At 40.7% G+C, this 12,163-nt stretch overlaps 1 protein-coding gene across 2 annotated transcripts in view; it reads left to right on the forward strand.

Moving 5' to 3' along the window:
- Positions 1-1,071: 1,071 nt before the first annotated feature.
- The window catches only part of LOC114652128 (spectrin beta chain, non-erythrocytic 1), a 316,386-nt gene continuing 305,294 nt past the window's right edge, over positions 1,072-12,163 (forward strand). For both annotated transcript variants that reach the window (XM_051935324.1, XM_028802342.2), the window contains exon 1: positions 1,072-1,362. The gene's annotated coding sequence lies outside the window, so the exon portion shown is untranslated. The remainder of the gene's footprint in view (positions 1,363-12,163) is intronic.

The following is a 12,163-nucleotide window of genomic DNA, read 5'->3' on the forward strand; positions in this document are numbered from 1 at the left end:
GGTTGATGCGTGTTAGAGTGTTCTTTGTTAGCATACACTTTAAAATATTATACAAAAAAAGCAAATGACTTGTTTGCCTATAAATGGCATACAGTGAGGATAATCCAGAGTGATTGCTTAAGCAAAGCTGTTATGCATGAGTAGTAAATTCTCACTTAATCTCATTCACTGTGTGCCAGGATTTATTTATAGGTAATATGGAAGGTGAACATAAACTGTATTTGATTTAGGACTTATTTCACGTGAAACTCATTGTAATGTGATTTAGATATTGAGAGCAGTAGGCCTACAATTGCTTGCGGGCTTGTATTTCAATCTCTTCATATTGAAATGGCTCGCTTCGATTGACAGTGACTCGGCGATGGGGACTGAGACAGCACACATATGATTTACTGTTCAACTCCTCAGCTCAACTAGCTCTCTCCTTTTTTCGCCTGAGCTAATGGTCACTTATTTGAGATGCTAGCTGCACCGAAGCGCGTTTAAATCCGTCTTTGAGACAACACTGTACTATCATTGAACAGACGGACTCGGAGTGGCCTTTCTATACCTAATCCGCTGGTTCACGCTATAGACCGGATTAAAGTTATGACTGTGGCTAATGTTTCAGTCGGTGGGGGTGCCAATGACACCCGCCACTGATGCTTCCCTGCCATACCTCACACTCACACTGCGGCTCAGCCAGCTGTTCTACCAGACTGGCTGCTTTCAACTTGGACCCGAGGTAAGGAGCAGGTTAGTCAGGTGGTTCGCGCGTGCGCCCCTACCAGCTGTGGAAAGCCCTCCCCCAGTGTCGAAACGTGGAGACTATGAAGCACGGGTGGGAGCTCGCCGTCCTATTTTACTGCAGACTCGATCGCTCTGATTATATCCATCCGCCTGTTTATCTGACACATCCGATCCAGGGTTAAAAAAAAGATCGCATCCATCCCTCTCTCTGTGCTCACCCACCCCCTCCTCACTCCCTCTCCAGCCACACGCTGCAATCGTCCTTAAACCTTGCGATCAGCCGCATTATTCTGCATGTGGGGCAGCGAGCGTTCGAGGGGTGCCTCGCTTCAGCCTCATCTCTGTTTTGGAAACCCTGTTGTTGTTACGGTGGAGATGATAAAAAGTACGCTTTTCAAACAGGATCTATAAACGCTCCCGTGTGATGTACGGCGGCAGATTAACGGCGTGTGAAAAAGGGAGGGAGACGACTGCACAGATTTGACTCGCAGTCCGAGGGGGCTGGCTTTTGTGCGCGCCGCTCCTGTGAAAGCCGCTACAGACACACGCACGCACACTCCCACCAGATAACCAGCGAAAACGGCATCCGCGAAAAGGCGCACTGTCAACGAATCGGAGCAAAAGGCGACAAAGGTGAGTGTCCGATTGCCTTTGCGGGTGCCTCTTCGTTCGGTCTTGTTCTCCTGCTCGCTCCCATTTGCTTTTGTCGTCGCGGTATGGGGTTGCGCGCGGTGCATTCATTATTTATTTGATTTACTAAACAGCGCATCATTTTCCAAAAACTGCGACACAAATCGCAAAAAGATCTCATGAAAATGTTAGAAATTAAAGCGTTTACTTTTTGTTAAGGGTAGCTGGTTTATCTTGGAGCAGTTATATTCATTTTGGAAAACCGTTCATTCATACCGGCAACCCATTCATCCATCTGTCGGCGGCCATTTATTTATTTATTTGTTTGAGGTGTTAAAGCAGCTTTAATTCACAGACTCGTCGTCGGCCAACACATTTTACCTTATATTTTGTTTTGAATCCCAACAAACTGCCGACACCGATCGCACTCTTTATAAACCTGTTCTTGGAACACAACTATACATCCAAAACAGAAACACACAAGCTGAATGTACACGTATAAAGTATCGTCTGCTTAGATTATATTTATATATATATATAATATACTGAACATATTCAGATGTTAAAGTCTTTAATGGGATGTATTCTTATTTCGGTGAGCTTTATCAGCATGATGTTAGGCTGTAAGCCACAAAGTTGTGTGTTTAATCCTCACCGGTGACTCACTGCGACCCTGAACCACCAGCCTGTTCTATAATTGTAGACAATAAGTCTAAACAATTGTCTAATACCTTTAATTTGCCAAACACTGTTGGATGGACTGGACTGTAACGTAACATCTAAAATAAATCTTATTGTTTTAAAAAACAGATTTTTGCACAATCATTTTCAAAATAAGTACAAATCTTTATGCAAGACATTCATCAATGTATCAGTGCTAGCATTCCTAATCAAAATGTACTGCACAAAGAAAAACCGAAATGTGTTAACCTTAAATGCACTAAAATATCCCACTTTGAATAAATAAAGCAATGCTAAAAGCTATATGCACTTACATATCAAAAGACAAGTGGTACAAATGATTACGGCTTGCTAAAAACAAAAACTAAATGCACGCACTTACGGTACATGTGAAAAAGCTTTCAGCGTAAAAAATATTTTATTTCGCAGTTAGCACCTAAACACCGCTGTTGTAGCGGATTCGAAGGTAACAATGTAAATAGATTAGATGTGCGTGCGAGTACTGATCTGACCCGATGTCTATTCATATATACATGACTAATGGTTATTCTAAAGCATAGCCTTAATACATTTCCTATAAATACAATATACGAGTACAGCCATCGCACATCAGCCTTAATTCGGAAAATGAACATGCCACTTTATACATTCTGAATAAAACCTGAAATATTATAATGCACCTATTCACAATTCAGAGTCCTTACGGAATTTATCCTTAAAACATAATAAGTACACAAGATGAGTTAAACAACGACATGTGCTGAAAAAAATAAAACCATTCGTGCCTGTTTAAATCACAAACCTACTTTAAACTGTATTTTTACACACACCTTCAGAAATAATCGTTTTACGCACAGTTTTCAAAATCACACTGTGAAAATACCACGCCTTTTAATCTAAACGCGTAAAATATGAACTTTATGTTGTTAAAAGCAGTACATAACGCCGATTGCACACATGTATTTGATAACAGTTTAAATGTGAGGACGTTTTAAAAAACCGTTTCATTTCGGCCACTGTTCATATTCGTGGGCTGCACGGACGCAGCATCGGCACACAAAAGACCGCTCCGTTATATGGAGACGAGCCCATTTCCCTCGTCTATACGTTTTTTGTTTTGTCTGTATTTCTCCACGCACGTATGTGCGCATGCGTGGAGTTACCACGTGCTGCGTGTTATGTTATTCCGATACTGCTACGCGCGCAGGCGGGAGGAGGACGCACCAAACAACAGACCTGGCGGCAGCTCTTGTTAAATTGGCTTATTGCTTTTGTACCCGGGCCGCGTGTTTTCTGGTTGAATTAGTCTGATGACTAGTGGGATTACGGATTATGTAGATTAGCCTCCATTTGAATCGAAGACCTTATTTCTTTAATTTGGCGGCGTTGACTCGTTTGCGCCAGTCAATTCGCCTCGAGCTATAATATAGTGATGCTTTGTTTTATGTCACATACACACAGACACAAACTCCCAGGCTTTATGCGTTTTTCAGCCATGTGTTTTTGTGTGGCTTGTAGGAGTTCTCTCACAAAAAGGGTTGTAACGTTCACGGGGATGCCAACCTCTCTCTGCATTTTCCCCATCAGTGTCCGTTGTAATAGTAAATGGGACTCTTCACAAGGCAATTTTGATAAGTACTACTTGAATAAGTCGTTTGTGTTTTATTAAAGCTCTGGACTGAGTTGGGTAATGAGAGTGGAGTAATGCATTAGGTGTAAGTGAATAGGCATATTAAGTACAAGTGTTCCAAATTTGAGTGTCCAGTTAAGGGCTGAGGTGGGGCACTGTGAGGAGGAAACTGGCTTGGCTGCATCCCTCTCCATCCCAGTGAAACACGCCTACGTGGGCCAGTTTAGAACTGCCAGTTAGACTAATCCCCACATCTTTGGGCTTTGGGAGGTAAAAGCAAAGGTAGCCAAAGAAAAACACCAAGAGGCACAAAGTGTGTGGACGAGTTACACAAATGGAGAGCAGGTGTATGATTTGAACCCTGGAGGCTGGATATGTGAGGCACTGCCTGAAAGTGTGAGCTCAGTTTTCAGCAGATCTGTTCATTTGAACTGTAAGCAAAATCCATTCACCCATCCTTTCTGTGACGTTTCCTAATTCAATTTTAAGCTTATGATGGGCTGCTAACAGCTCTGATCGCAAGGCTGGACCCAACCCAGCATTGGGCGCTGATTCATTTCTGAGCACATGCTCAGCTCATACCATAATACCAGTTAAATAGCTGCATTTATCTCTACTCTGATTCCAAAAAGTAGAAAAATATATATACAGTATATATATTGCACAGTTTACTGTCAAATAATGCAAAGAGTACTATGCAACATTCTATGATCTGCTTCTCGCAACTGAAGAGGGCACCGTGGCGGATGTCTGCCGACTCGCAGACAAACCACAAGCCTTACCTGGTAGGTAACCACCCATACAATCAGATTGTGATTCAGACTACGAATGTCATGAATATATATATGCATATATATGTATATATATATATATATATATATATATATATATATATATATATATATATATATATATAATATATATATTCCTCCCTGCTATATAATGGCTAGCCTTCTCTCACTCTATATATGTCCCTTGGCTGTTTTCCCTTTTATGTGACACCTTACTTCCTTTTCTGCTTCTGGCTAATGGTGTCCTCATATGTCACAGTATATTGTAATAATACATTTTTTACAGAAATAAAATGTTGTGTGTATGTGTGTGTGTATATATATATATATATATTTAGTGGATATCCATCTATTTACGTTGATAATGTGTGGCAGAGGGATGCAGAAGAAACTGTTGCACTCGCCCCACATTTTTATGAGTGTTTAAATGCAGGCTATCAGCGTGATTGGCATCTCTAAGATGGCCTACAATTGAACATATGTGGGTGTTTGCATTTACAAGAATTGCTTTTGTGTCTTCTGAACCCACAGAGAAAAAAAAAAAGAAAATTTGAAATATTTTTGTGACACTTTTAATAAAATAATTACAAATGTACAATGCTTCCATGTTTCTACATTTGTAAAACAGTCAACGTGAATTACTTAGGGAGGCCCAGGATGTCAGGGTTGTTATGAAGTGATAGCTGTCTGAATTGTGGTGCAGGTCTTAAGTCACTAGACTTCTTAAGAAATCATCCCTGGGTTTAAGACAAACCTGATTCCTCAACAATTTCCTTTATAACTCAGTGTATAAAGAGGTCAGTTATATGGAATACAAGTTCAGCAGGGCAGTATTAATGCTGCTGTTTTAGTTAGTAGTAAGCTTTGGTGCTGAGCACTTGGTTTAGTGGCTGCAGAGTTGTATTGTGTGTTCACTTGACTGGCAGATGGTTGCCAGGAGTGGAGATGATCACCAAAGTGATGTAGGACATGGAAGAGCCTGCCAACGTGCACACAGAGAAGGAGAGGCATCCTGACTGGCTCTGCACCAGTGGGGGCATAGCTGTAATAGTTGTCCTGGAGGTAATTCTTGTGAGGATACAAAGGGGAAACAAAGAGGCCCTGGGGGTCCTGGTGAGAGGCCAGCAAGGCTGATCCATGACAGGAGCAGATGGTGCCACATTTGCCTTTTGAGAGGACAGGTAGCTCTTTGTGTTTCTTGACAGAGCTGGCTGTTGAAATGCATCCATCCATCCATTTTCCAACCCGCTGAATTCGAACACAGGGTCACGGGGGTCTGCTGGAGCCAATCCCAGCCAACACAGGGCACAAGGCAGGAAACAATCCTGGGCAGGGTGCCAACCCACCGCAGGACACACACAAACACACTCACACACCAAGCACACACTAGGGCCAATTTAGAATCGCCAATCCACCTAACCTTCATGTCTTTGGAATGTGGGAGGAAACCGGAGCTCCCGGAGGAAACCCACGCAGACACGGGGAGAACATGCAAACTCCACGCAGGGAGGACCCGGGAATCGAACCCAGGTCCCCAGATCTCTCAACTGCGAGGCAGCAGCGCTACCCACTGCGCCACCGTGTGTTGAAATGAAACCCCCCCAAAATGAAGTAATTTCAGAAAGCCACCAGGGGGCACCCCAGTTTTTCTTCACTTGGTCCTGACCCTGGATGTGTTCTGATTATTTTGTTGTAATTTTTTTTTCTCCCTTTTTGATGAAGTTCTGTTTTCCAAATTTTATTTTTATAGTGTTGTTGGAAATACTGAATCAGATTCCAGTATTAGTTTTTTGTTTGGAGGTAATTTTATTATAGTTAGAAATTATTTCCGTTTTTTTCTGACATCATCTTTTTTTTGTTGTGGGCGTTGCTATCTCGTGGTATGGTTGCTACCGCATTACCATGGAAACCAATGCAGACGTGCGTGTCATCTGATTTTGTTGCCATGATGGCAATGCTTTCTCAGGTTTATCCGATTTTTTTTTGACAAATCCTAAAAAGTGCTTTGTGAGTTTGTTTGCTAATGTGTTTCTGGTTGAAGACTTTGCTACAAGTTTGATTCTTTGTTGGCTTTTAAATTTTTTTGATTGTTGACATATGTTTCTTCTTCTGGACCCACAACAAAAGTGGATGTAATTCCTAGCGACTCGTGGCAGTGCTCCTTACCACTAGACGACTAAATCCAGAGTTGGGAGGCAAGTTGTAGACATCGGCTCATTGGCAGAAGGTATACAGGCCAGAAATATAAGACGTAAAGCCACAAATGAAAGGTATGATTGGATGTTATCAGTGTGTTAGAAAGTCGGGAAGCCTACTGTGTGGACAGATAGGGGAAAAAAAAACAAAGGCATATTGTCAAGTTATTATTATTTAGCACCTCTCCTCTGTGTGATAGACTTGCATCACATTCATGGCTACTCCCAGCCTTGCACGTGCTACCTTGGGCTGTAGGCGTTATGTCTTGCACAGGAAATGCATATATAAATATGGAGAATTTGGGGCACCTGGGGACCGTGTTTATTATGAAAGATGTCATTTGATAGCAAAGCATGGTACGTCCAGGCATCCATTTGATGTTTTGTTGTTTGTTGTTTTCCTATTTTTTCCTTCTGCACCTTACATTTTGTTTAGGAATCATTTTACTTTGTTCATGTTACAGTGAACTTGAACTTGAATCACCAAGTCTTTTGAGCAATGGCATTCAAAATTCTCACTTACATTTAGTTACACAATACATATAATAACATGCTGAGACCCATTTAATCCAATTCAGTGTTGCAGGGGCTGGAGCTTATCCATTGTGGTTTCTTTGAAATTAAACTTGTAGTAGTTTTAATCGTCGCGGGACCACAGATTCTCATAGTATATGGTCCTGAATCGTGTAAATCTACGTTTTGAGCTTTGAATGATGCGAACACGAACAGATTATTGTAGATTCGGATATTTTGCCTGTACTATTTGTGGATCTTTTATTTCTCGTGGATACGCCTCTTCATTGGGAAGAAATATTACTTTTCCCTGATGGCAACACGATTTCGACAATCTACAAGTCTCCGACTTAAACTTTAAAGCCGAACAATATCTTCATACTTCTGTCATATCACTGATGTCCATATATTCAATCTCTTTTCACTGTTCCGTTATTTCACAGAGTAATAACTTCCATTTGGTAGCAGCTAATGCAATCTTTGCTGTCAGTTTTTTGAGACTTTGGAATCTTAGTACTTTCATAATCTCTAACGTGCTCTGCATGTGTATCGCACCAACGTTTTTGAACCTCTTTACGACGTTCTACTTTGTTTTCTACTCTTTGTCTTTTCTTCTTCTACTGTTTGTCTTTTATTTTCGCCCCAGCTTGGACCTATTAGGTTTTCAATTCATCTCATGGCGCAAAGTCTCGTCTCGTGGGACTTGAAATGATCTCCCTGAAAATGTCTCGTCTTGTCTCTCTGAAACAATCTTGTCTTGTCCCAAAATTTTTTTATATACTAGAGAGATAATATAACTTTTTATTTTCTTTTATTATACCATATATATGATATAATTATATGGTAGAATTATTATACCATATAGTGCTTATTGTTCCATTTTTGTGCTGTAGGAGAGGTTTTGGTTTTTATATATGTCTATATATTTATGGGAGACTGTATTTAAGTCCTGTCCTAGTCACTGATTATATAGAGTTGTTTTTTTTTTGTTCTATCTATTTTGGCTTTCCTAATACCTCCCTTAGATGTGTGTGTTACATTGGCTGTTTATTCAAAATTGGGCCAGCATAGGTGTACCCATCAATGGGCTGGCACCCTTTCCTTGTTGGTCACATATCTTGTGCGTAGTGCTGCTAGAATAGACCAAATAATGAACAGAATCAGCCACGTTTGTGAATATTCAGTAAACGTATAAAATTCATTCAGTGGCCACTTTATCAAGTACACATGTTTGTTAACGCTCCTCTAAGTTGCTTAATCAGTATATGTTTCATGCAATCATGGTCAAGAAGTTTAGTTGAACATTAAACTGAGCTTGATGGACAGCCTAAGAGACACTGACTTTGGTTTGATTTCTGGTGCCAGACATGGAGATTTCAGCATCTGAGGAACAGCTGCTCTCCTGGGATTTTCACATGTTTACATATACATGCGAGTGAAACAAGAGCTGTAACATGGCAGTAGAGATCATGAAATTTGGAAAAGCTCATGTAGAGAGTTAATATAGAAATGGCTTAGGTGGCGGATGAGTATGCAGTATGTTCCATAATAATGCTAACATGTTTAAGAATCATGTAATAATGTAACATGCCACTTAAGATATAGCAAACCAGCAAACGGACAACACTTTCTTGACTGTGTAAGTTGGAGAGTCATGCAGGTGGTGCTTTGCAATGGTCTTGATGAACAATTTATTGCATGTCCCGCTTACAGTACGTGAGTGTTTACTGAATAAAGCAGGTTTACTGCTGGCACGTAATGTACTAGGAGCAGTATCTGTCAAAGACCGCTTATAGAATGCATTTAAAAATACTTGATATCTTTTGCCTTATGTGTACTGTCAGCGGTCCCTCTTCTTGTGTGTTTCAGCCTGTCTTGGCTGGCGTGTCCTCTTTCAATTGCATTCCTATATATCCTGCTTCTCAGACGTGTCATTTTGAGGCATCCTGCTCACTTCCTGTCTGCTTTTTGACTACCACCAATGGTAGACAGACCCCCATTACCTGCTATGTAAACATCATTTGTAATCTTGTGAATACTTCTCATGTTTGAAGGCGACTCTCAGCACTCCTCCTACGCCTTTCCTCTCTATCCTTGTGTGTGTCACCCTTTCTTTCCCAATGCTTCCTGTTTCAATCTTGTTAGATTGACAAACCAAAGCCAGTCTGACCAATCAGACCGAAGCCAGTCTGACCAATCAGATGGCTCAAAGGGACCAGACACACACACACATACACACACACTCACACACACACAGGTCATGGCATTTGTGTATGTAGTAGATTTGTCAATTTACTCCCTTAACAATTTGATAAAACTTTAATAATACATGTTGACAAATGAACTGACAGTCATTATCTTTGGCCTTTGGGCCCACCTTGTGAATTACACAAGTCCAGAAAGTTTGATAATCCATACACCAAGAGTTTTTACAGGCAACATCCAATCAGCTGCAGTTCTGTGTGCAATAGCACCTTGTTAATGAGAGGGGTCAGCAGATAATAACCAGATTAACAGAAAGTTCACAGATACTCCAATAACATCTGTATGGAGCAGTGGTGTGCAGCAGCAAACCTGTGAAGGGACAGGGTGTTGGACCTTGAAGAAGACAAGCTACAACAATACTAGAGCATGCAGGCTTCCACTGCTCTCCATCAGGAACAGGATGATAAAGCTACAGAGGACAGGTGATCACAAAAACAATTCAACTTTCCAATTTTTGCTGCATTATGCATTGATAGGGTCCAACATTTGTGCAAGCATCATGCATTCAAGGATCCATGAATGTCAACAGTACAGGCAGGTGGTGTAATGGTGTTGGGAGTGTTTGCTTGGTATCCATTATGTCTCTTAATTCCAACTGAGCTTCATCTTAATGTCATAGCATGCCTAAGCAATGCCACTTGCATCCCTCTACTGACACAGTTCACTTTTTGTTCAAATAGATATTTCCAGCAGGGTAAGATGATTCCACAATCATGACAGTGGCCTCATTTTGCTAGAATCTTGTCCATCCAATCTAGAGGATCCAGAATAACATCTAGTTAAGATTTAAAGGTCTATTCTCCAACCCACTACTTGGTCATTTATTTCATGTGTACAGTATGTGGTTCTTTGTGTAATGAAAAACTTCCTGACTGTTCTGTCCCAGTGTGCTTGGTGCAAAGACTTAACACACTTCACAGATCTCAATCCAATAGAGCATCTTAAGGATGAACCAGAACAGCAGGTTCTAGATATGAATGTGTGGTTAGAAAAATCTGCAGGAGCTTTGTGATACTATTGAGTTAGCATGGACGATAATCCTTAAGGACTGTTTCTAGGAACCTTTTCGATGTTTGTCTCAAGAAGTTCAGGCCGTTCTGAAAGTTAAAGGAGGTTGTGTCCAGTACCAGATAGATGTACCTAATATGGCAAGGCAGCATTGTTTAATTCCTCACAGGTTAAGATGATAAATGGATGGAAGGCTTTGAAATACAGGAAGGTGCAGTGGTTCGTGCTCCTCGAGAAGATCTGGTGTGGATCTCAGGCTGGATGTGTGGGGTTTGCAAGTCTTACTCCAGGTTCTTTGGTCCTACTCAATCTTAATAGGATTTGAAACAGGAAGTGTGGATTTGTGAAGCAGCATTTCTATCTGCTGCACTATCCATCCATCCATTTTCCAACTCGCTGAATCCGAACACAGGGTCACGGGGGTCTGCTGGAGCCAATCCCAGCCAACACAGGGCGCAAGGCAGGGAACCAATCCCGGGCAGGACGCCAACCCACCACAGTCTGCTGCACTACCCCTTTTTTAAACTCAGGCTTTTTGATGCACTGTTGAAAATAGTTGTACTTTTTAATCTGAAAACTAACCATTCTTGGTACAAGAATGACTTTTATTCTGATGTGTGCCATACTTCTAGGTATTCTTATAGCCAAAGACCACCCAGGTTTGATCAAGTTGTCCACTGTCAGGGGCTTTGGTGTCTGATCTACTTAGAATGGTGACCTCCTCCATGGTGGAGCCTGTCCTGACCAAGTCAGTGTGTCTGCTTTCCTATAAGCCTTTGCAGTACCCTCACTGTAACATTTAAACAATGCAAGTTTACTTATTGGTGTTGCTGGTTGCACAGTGAGAATACAAACATTATGGCTTTGTAATATATTCACATCAGGGTAAGATTCAACAAAATTGATACGTCTGCAATGAAGTGATTCCGTTTTCTTGACCCTGCTTGCTATTTCTTCTGTCAACAGCGTTCTCATTCTTTTTCATAGACTTACAAGGATTACAAATAACAACATTAACTACAAAACGAAAAAAGTGATCGAATAATCCCTGAGAGCCCCCCATCCCAGAAGACGCGTTAACAGATCAAGGCTTCTGTGGGCCGTGGGCCAAATGACTTAACCTTCCTTTTAATTATCCTGTGGTATGAGGATGTCCCACTAAATGAATTATCTTAGTGTTTTTTTATTTTGCAAAAAACATTTGATGGTTTAAGTTTGAGAGGGTGTGTAGCTCGACACAACTGCCAGTTTCTAAAATGCGATTCATGACAGGATTGGGATGATTCCAGCAAATGCTTGTCCTCTGCATAAGTCAACCATTTGTCATCCTCCATCATTCCTAACAAGTTTCATGCTGTGTCCTTGTGGTGTCGACGTGGTTGCCAAAATAATTCAAAAATGGAGAAAATAATAAGGACTAAGGAAATTTGAAAAAACACTGCAAATGAATCAATGAAAAGAGAAAAACAAAGCGCAAAACCTTAAATACCAGCTCTTCAAAACCTCAGTGTGTATTGAAAATTGCAAAGTATTGCATGTATGAATGAGTATATCTATATATAGTATATATATATATATATATATATATATATATATATATATATATATATATATATATATATAATATATATATATATATATATAGTAAAGTGAGAAGCAGAAACAGATAAAACATCAGGGGACCCACAGATAACCCTGTTTTATATCCAGTGATGAAAAGG

The sequence above is a fragment of the Erpetoichthys calabaricus genome, chromosome 1 (assembly GCF_900747795.2).
Source record: "Erpetoichthys calabaricus chromosome 1, fErpCal1.3, whole genome shotgun sequence".
Classification (NCBI taxonomy): Eukaryota; Metazoa; Chordata; class Cladistia; order Polypteriformes; family Polypteridae; genus Erpetoichthys; species Erpetoichthys calabaricus.